Here is a 9,255-nt window from a genome sequence, read left to right as displayed (position 1 = left end):
GGACAGAGAGACAGAGCATGAACGGGGAAGGGGCAGAGAGAGAGGGAGACACAGAATCGGAAACAGGCTCCAAGCCATCAGCCCAGAGCCTGACGCGGGGCTCGAACTCACGGACCGCGAGATCGTGACCTGGCTGAAGTCGGACGCTTAACTGACTGCGCCACCCAGGCGCCCCTGGTGTTACTTTTTAATTTCGGTGTCCCATAGCCAGTTTTTCCCCTTATTTCAGGGGTTTGCCACGGTTTTGCTATTCCAGAAAGTCTGAAACAGCTCTGTGCAAGGGTTTTTGTGTTTTGTGCTTTCTTAAGCAACTTCTATGATCAAATTAAGAGTATTGGTAACTTTTACATCTTCATACATATTTGTTTTTTATACACCCCAGTTGTCTTAATTTACAAGTTTGCTTTGGATTCTTAAGTGTACTGACTTAAAAATTATCCTTTAACTTAGTACAGTTACAGTAGACAAGCAAATGCACTAATCGTTGATTTCCAAATGTACATGTCATCCATCTAATTATTACTAAATATTTCATACCATTATTGATATTCTTATGTGAATGCTAGCTCCAATCGTGGGAATTTGTGAGTGATAGACTATCATCATTAAATTCTCAGAATTTTTAGTTTCCAAATTAGTTGTCATTTTATTTTTATATGTCAGTCTCTTATCCTTATTACCTTGATATTCTGTGACTATACTGACTCTGATTTTTTCTGTGTATTTTTTCCACTTTTATTTCTTTGGGTCCTTTTGGCAATAACACTTCATTAAAGCACTTCACTAAAACATTGGCAAAATAATCAGTAAAGGTTAACATGTTCTTTTGTTTTTACAGAGTTTTAAAATGTGTAGTAATGATGTTTTCTTTTCAAAAGTAGATCTACAATGTCTATTTTATTTTATTTTTTTAAGGTTAATTTATTTATTTGGGGGTTGGGGAGTAGAGAGAGAGGGAGACGGAATCCCAAGCAGGTCCTGTGCTGCCAGCACAGAACCTGACACAGGACTTGAACCTGTGAATTGTGAAATCATGACCTGAGCCGAAGTCGGACACTTAACTGACTAAGCCACCCAGGTGCTCCTACAATGTCTATTTTAAATACTTTTTTTATTTTCTTGAATGCTTAACTTGGAAAATAAAAAAACTCTAGAATTTGGAGTTCAAAATTTTGCTGGATGTATCAGTAATAAAAACATACTTTTTCTTAAAGAATGTGTAGCATTTTAAGGTATGGAATAGCATCATATAGAGATTATTATGTAACCAGTAGTACTATCCTGAAATCAGGGCATAAATTATATTTTAATATTATCCTGAAATCAAAGCATAAGTCTATTATCCTGAAATCAAGACATAAATTTGAAGCTAATTATAAACAGGGTCATTAAGATTTGGACATATTTTATAATTACTTATTGTTTCTATGGTGCATACAATTAGAGTTATGGCTTAAATGTCTCTAGAAAGAAACTTAAAAAATGGTTAGGATAGTTTAGTGGTTTAGAATCCAGATGTCAAGATTGGACTTGAAAACCAACTTAGCAATTGGATAACCTTAGGCAAGATTCTTAAATTTTTTGATTCTCCCTGTTCTCATCTGGAAAAAATGGTAATACTGCTAATCAGTGCAGATTAAATGAGATACTGTATATAAAGTACCTAGATGGTGCATAGCATGTACCATAACTGTTTATAGTGACTTAATTAAAATTTTGGTATAAAACTATCAGTGTTTGTGTTTAGTGTTTTTTGCTATATATAAAAGTCCAAGGACAAGCTCATCTGCTATGTCACAATGTCATTTTTTCTGCTAGATGGCTGCATAAAAGTGGTGAGCTGATTCTGAATAGCAGATGAGAATGTACTAAAGCGAAGAGAAAGACTTAGGAAGAGGAGAGGAGAAAAGAATGCAAGGGTGTAATAGAGAAGGTACTGAGACATGCAGAAAACGGAACCTACCCTCCCCCAAGATGAAACAGGACTAAAAGGAAAGCAGAATTCACGAGGAAAAAAATGGCAGAACAAAAAAGAGTTTATTCGTGACGGAGAATGTGACCATAATTTTCTTCACCTCTGCCTTTTCTTTTTTTGTAGATACTCCTTTGTCATTTTTCATGTATGGACTGAGTCCTGATCATAACTGTATGATGGTAGATTTCATTGAGGAGTGGTAAGTATTTCAAATAATGGTTTTGTAACTGCTGTTACTTATAATACTGTATTGATTTTTTAAACTCACTGTCAGTAATCTACTTTATAATTGACTTATAAATAATTTCACAGTAAAAAAGATATGTGAGGAATATGTGTATTTTTCCACACATTGAAATACTAAAGTATCCTTTGCAGGAAATTTTATTGGGTACTTATGAGGATCTGTGATTGGTGCTGGAGATTTAAAAATGGGTAAATTATAGTCCAGTGGAGAACATTGACCCATACAAAATTGACCTTAATTATTTATTTATTTATTTATTTTTATTTTTAGCGTTTATTTATTTTTGAGATAGGGAGAAACAGAGCATGAACGGGGGAGGGTCAGAGAGAGAGGGAGACACAGAATCTGAAACAGGCTCCAGGCTCCGAGCTGTCAGCCCAGAGCCTGACGCGGGGCTCGAACTCACGGACCGCGAGATCATGACCTGAGCTGAAGTCGGACGCTTAACCGACTGAGCCACCCAGGCGCCCCAAAATTGACCTTAAATTTACCATAAGTATTGAATCTTTGAATAACTAAATTGGAAGGTCAGGCCAATATGCAGATATTGCTTAGAATATTTGTGTTATTTGAGGTTTGGAATTACCTTTGAGCTAGTACTTAAACAGAATAAGACATTTATTTTGTAGCCAGATTGTTTTTGTTTCTCCATTTTTAATCAAAAGTGTTATTGTCACATGTGGTCACCCACATATTAACTGGATGGGTTTTATTTTTTAAAAAAATTTTTTTTCAACGTTTTTATTTATTTTTGGAACAGAGAGAGACAGAGCATGAACGGGGGAGGGGCAGAGAGAGAGGGAGACACAGAATCGGAAACAGGATCCAGGCTCCGGGCCATCAGCCCAGAGCCTGACGTGGGGCTCGAACTCCCAGACCGTGAGATCGTGACCTGGCTGAAGTCGGACGCTTAACCGACTGCGCCACCCAGGCGCCCCAAACTGGATGGGTTTTAAATGATACTTGTTTGATTTTGAAAACAAAACATGTCAGAGGATGGAAATTGGGCCAACTGTTGACATTTAAAAAAATAAAGGTGCCATAGTCATACACAGATGTACTCTGAGGAAATAAGCTTTCTAAGTAGTTTGAAAGTAAGGGTATCAAGGCTCTTTAACTTCTGAAACTGCCAAACTTTTATGACATCAGCTTGCATACACAGTACAGTTTTTTGCACGTACCTGTGTGTAGAACCACAGAGAAAATGTAAATAAATAGAGCTTGGTAGTGGTAGAGAGTGGGATAGGAATAGGAGGAAGCAAAACATTTTACGGTTTACAGCTTTAAGCCTTACTGAAAACAGATGAGAAGAGTAAAGCTTAGGAGCAGGTGTTTAGTGAGTGGCAGAATCAGGACAAGAAATCCATGTCTGCTGACTTCTTGTATAGAGTCCTTTGGTTACTATGTCATAAATACTTCAAAACCATTCTTTTTCAAGTTAATTTCATAAAGACAATTTGGAAGGAAAGTGAAAAGTTGGACTGTTAAGTTGCAGGAGTTTGAGCTCTGTAGCCAGGTTAGCCTCAGCTACTTGTAACTGGGCCTGAGATTTTAAGATATTTTTCTGCCAATGTTTTAACTAGTCACTGTGATCAGTTCCAGACTTTTTTTTGCATTTGGGGAAAAAATTGCTTGTTCAGTCTTAGCAAAGTCTTCAAAACAAACCTGAGAGCTTCTCTTAATTTTTTTGGGTAAATCTCAGGTTTTTATTTGGTAACATTTCATAATCTATTTATTACATTCACCCCCGGGGTAGTAAGATTTTATTCTTCCATAATCATTCAAATTAGTACAGTTTTACTCTAAATGTCCAGGAGTTTAGATATATAGTGCATTCTAATGTATGACGTTTTCTTTTGATACAGCACATCTTTCTAGAGAAGTGGTTGATGTGGGCACTGATTTTCAGAAGCACACGGGTTCTGCTTATCTAACTCTTTAAACCTAAGTAAAACAAGTATCAATGGAGGAGAGTTGTTCTCTTGGGAATTATGTTTGCTTTTTTTTTTTTTTTTAATCTTCCTTGTTATTTTCTGTAGTGAGTCCAGGTAGCTACTGGAATTACTGTGTAGTTATAAGCCCTTGTCTCTGACTCACAGTAATGCCCTCCAGGGAAATAGGACTCAACAGATGGCTCATCTTTTCCAAGAGGATTTGATAAGCTTCACATGGTGCTTTTCCTAAAAGATTCTGGGATTTGGCAATAGCAGAATAAACAAAGATTATCAGAAAAGAAATAAGATGGTCCTAATGTCCATCTTAAATACAATTAAACATGTAAGAAAACTACATGAGCTTCCTTTGCTATTTTGTTTCCAGTTTCTGTTAATTTTATATGAAAAATGATCTAGAAGCATCTTTTGTTTAGTAACTTCTGCCTGTTGTGTATAAGACTAGGAGGCAGTTTGGGTTTTTTGGGGTCTTTTTTTTTTTAATTTTTTTTTTAACGTTTATTTATTTTTGAGACAGAGAGAGACAGAGCATGAACAGGGGAGGGGCAGAGAGAGAGGGAGACACAGAATCTGAAACAAGCTCCAGGCTCTGAGCTGTCAGCAAAGAGCCCGACACGGGGCTCGAACTCACAGACTGTGAGATCATGACCTGAGCCGAAGTCGGACGCTTAGCCGACCAAGCCACCCAGGCGCCCCTTTTGGGGTCTTTTTAAGTTTATTCATTTAAGCAATCTCTGCACCCAGTGTAGGTAGGGCTTGAACTCATGATCCCAAGATCAAGAGCCACATGTTCCATTGACTGAGCCAGCCAGATGCTCCTAAGGGCCAGTTTAAAAAAACAACAACAAAACAACTATTTGTGATTATCATTGTTCTTCATGTAGCCATTCCCAATATCACTGCCTCCCCCTTCTTTATTGTGTCTTCACAAAGTGTTGACATGTAAACCTCTGGATAACTTGTAAATTTATCTTATGAGATATGTGTCACAAAAAAATGGCTACATAGATGTTGAATCTGAAATCAGTAAGAATAAACGATCTGATACTCAGCCAGATGCTGTTGCTAAAATTGATAGGCAAAAGTCAACAACATTCTGTAAGTGAAACAAGAGAATTAATAGATTTTACTGGTAGCCGCTAAGGGGTATCCTCTGCCCCTTTAAGGGGTTACAAGCTTCTAGTCCATGAAAAATAATGGATCATTTAACTTTACCTCTTCAGTCCCCCCCCCCCCCGCCTTACTAATTAAACAGACATTTATTGAAAATCTGTATGAAGTTCGGTGTTAACCCTTGAATCATTAGGCTGTATGTTTTTTGCTTTGGGGGGTTTTTTTGGTATGAGCTTTTTTTCTTACCACGATACAGATCATAATCTTGCTCTTTTATGATCAATTCAACCTACCTTTTGGGAGATCTTTCAAAATTCCTCCAGTATTCATTTTTCCCTCAGAGTGTTCTGTTTGTTTATGATGGCATCAGAAGGAATTTTTCAAGACCTTCCATTTTTCTGTCACCACCCCATTCCTTTCCATGGGGCTGGATCTTTCTGCCTTTGGTCTCAGTGTAATGTTTCACTCTCACTTGGAAACTCCACATTACCAGAAACAAGTACTAGTCACTGTGTCTGTGTTGCAGACACTGTCTCTACCTTTTTGACTACAATGTCTTTTGTGTTTTTTTTTAATTTTTTAAGTGTATTTATTTATTTTGAGAGAGAGAGAGAGAGAGGGTGCGGCACAAGTTGGGGAGGGGGCAGAGAGAAGGAGAGACAGAATTCCAAGGAGGCTCTGCGCCATCAGCACAGAGCCAGATGCAGGGCTCGAACTCACAAACCGTGAGATCATGACCTGAGCCAAGATCAAGAGTCTGATGCCTAACCGACTGTGCCACCCAGGCACCTACAGTCTCTTCTTGACATGGCTCCCATTCCATCTTTACTATTGTGCTGTTTAGTTTTATTATAATCTCTTTCTCTTTAACCAGTGGGGTTTTTTTTGTTGTTTATTTTTTTACCAGCTTCTTTACCAGCTGGATTTGTCCTGGTCACTTATTTCATTAATAATTTCCCTAAGGTTCTAGATTTCCTTTCCCCGGAAATGCCTCGCGTTTCTAGAGAGTATAATGAATGATTATACTGTACATTCATATCCAACTTGAACTATTGTATTATGTTCTCAATTAGGATCTTTTTTCATTACAAATACTTAATTTATGTTGGCACCATTTAATAAATAAACCATGCCTTTCAAGCACCTACTCATCCACATTAATTTTAAAATCATTTTTATCTAACTGCAAGAAAGAAATCTTACTGGGATTCATAAAGGAATTGCCTTGAATCTGTATCTTTTTTTCTCCTTCATCAGTCTCAGCACAGTTATTGTTCGGGGTTTTTTCGCTGTTACAAAGAAGCAATTTTGGTCTTTTGTTCATTTTTCTATTATAAATGTATTTTCTTATTTTAATTAAATCAGACTTTTAATAATTAAGAGTGAATTAAAAGTTATGAAATCTGTAAGAGATTCTACTCCCCAGCAGATTGGGAGGAGGCAGATTAGCAGAGCACAGTGGTAGCAGTTATTGAAAAAATAGTTGTCAATGTTAATAGGTCAATGAGTTGAGACTTCACCAAACCAAAATTAATTATCCCTCTGCCTTATTAGCCTAGAAATTAAAACATGTATGTGTAACTAAGTCTAAAGTTAATCAGTATATTCACCCTTCTATAGATAATATGGGACCTTAGAACACTTTTTTTTTTTTTTTTAAGTAAGCTCTTAGACCCAATGTGGAGCTTGAACTCACAACCCCAGGATCAAGAGTTGCATGCTCTTCAGACTGAGCCAGCCAGGCTCCCCTAGGATCTTAGAATGATTTTAATGCAATCCCTTTGAGATAACATGGTAGAAAAATACAAAAACAGAAAGTAAAAAGGATAGTACCAATAACTCAAGGCATAATTATTATTGAACTTTTGCTGTATTTTTGCCAGGTTTTTTTTTCCCCTGCTGAATTTACTTTATGACCCATGGTATTTTCTTCCAGTAGAAACAGGTCAGTTCCTGCTTAAAGTATCTCAGACTGTCTCTTCATGCATTCTGTTTAGTGAAGAATTGTATGATAACCCAAACCCTGAGTTCAGTGTTACATATTTACATTAAAAAGATGTTATTCACAGTGAGAAATAGGGAGATGCCAAGAACATGTCCTTTTCAGGCACATGTCTAGTGAGAAAGGACTTTTTAAAACTTTCTTCACACTTTAACTATCTAATCCCTGTTTCTTCAATATTTTAACCTCTGAATATTTATTTTATATTCTTTGTAAGCTTAGAGTTACTGTTCTGTTAGCCTTAATTTCTTTTCATATACAAAATATCACCACTTTCTATATAGCATTCAGTGAACCAACCAATTCCAAATCAAAGCACACACTTCACTTATAAAAATGTCAAATTATAAAAATGTTATAAAAACTGAATGATACAAATAACCAAGTAGGATTAAGAGTGGAAAAGGATTAAGAGTGGCTCAGTCGGTTAAGCATCTGACTCTTGGTTTCCGTTCAGGTCATGATCTCACAGTTCATGAGATCAAGCCCCACATTGGGCTCCACATTGACAGCAGGGAGCCTGTTTGGGATTGTCTTTCTCCCTCTCTCTCTGCCCCTCTCCTGTTCCTATACGTGCACGCACACACACTCTCTCTCAAAAAAAACAAAAAAGCTGGAAGTGTAAAAGGACTTGGAACATTTGTATAACAATAACTACCACCACCAACAAAAGCAAACTTTCCTCCATATTTCTCAAGATGTTACCTAGATTGGTAAGAACTTCTTGACATGTGATACGAGAATTCACAGATAACTTCTGATTTTTCCATTTATGCAAATCTCTGTGAAAGGTGTTAGAATTTTCTTCCTAGATATTCTGATTCCTAGCAAAGTTTTTGCTACATGTAATGGCATAGCCTTACAAGTTATTTTTTATCCTAATATGAAGTATAAAATATTCTACTTTCTTAAAAAATTAACTTTTGTGGTTTTTTGTTAAGATAATTTCATTTTATTTTTTATTTTAATTCCAGTATTCTTAACATATAGTGTTATATTAGTTTCAGATGTACAGTATAGTGATTCAGCAATTCTGTACATCATTACTCAGTGCTCATCATAAGTGAACTTTTAATTCCCTTCACCTGTTTCATCCATCCCTTACCCACTTCCCCTCTGATAGGCTTTATTTTAAGTGAGTACCCTCAGTTAAAGTTATTTTTTTCCAATAAGAACATGTTTTACCTGAAGCATACTTCTGAATACATGATCTAAAATACATATATGCACCACAGGAACTAGCATAAAAAAAGTAACTCTCATTTAGTGGAGGAAGGAAATAACAAAGAAAAATCAGAAATAAAATAGAGACCAGAATAAACAATAACTTAACTTTTCAAGTAATGATCAGTTTTCCAAAAAATAAACAAAATTGGCAATGATTTAACTACATTAAGAAAAAAAGAGAAAAGACTCAAAAACCAGTATGAGAAAACACAGAAATACATAGTGTGATAATAGATTACTATAAACAGTTATATACTAACAAATCATGTAACTTAGGGAAAAAAGCGGATAATTCCTAAAAATGTACAAGTTAACACGACTGAGTCATGAATCTTGAGTCCAAGAAATAGGAAATCTTCTTATACCAATAATAAGAATGAAAATTGAATTTGAAATCAAAAATCTCCCAGCACAGAAAAGCCCAAGACCATATGATTTCATTGGTGAATTCTACCAAACATTAAAGAAAATAACTAATGACAGTTTTTCTCAAAATCTTACAAATAGTGAAATAGAGGGAACACATTCAAAATCATTCCATGAAGCCAGTACTATTCTGATACCAAAGCAGGATAAAAACAAAACAAGAACAAAAAAAGTGTAGTTCATCTGATAAAAGCATTGCTACTTGCACATAATTTCAAAAAGTCATGATACTAAATATATATAATGAAAGACAGTTGTCTGTTGTCCCATTCTCTTCTGTTCCTAGTTATACTTCCTGGGGGCAGCAACCTTC

The sequence above is a fragment of the Lynx canadensis genome, chromosome B1 (assembly GCF_007474595.2).
Source record: "Lynx canadensis isolate LIC74 chromosome B1, mLynCan4.pri.v2, whole genome shotgun sequence".
Taxonomy (NCBI): domain Eukaryota; kingdom Metazoa; phylum Chordata; class Mammalia; order Carnivora; family Felidae; genus Lynx; species Lynx canadensis.
Note: the sequence above shows the minus strand (reverse complement) of the source record.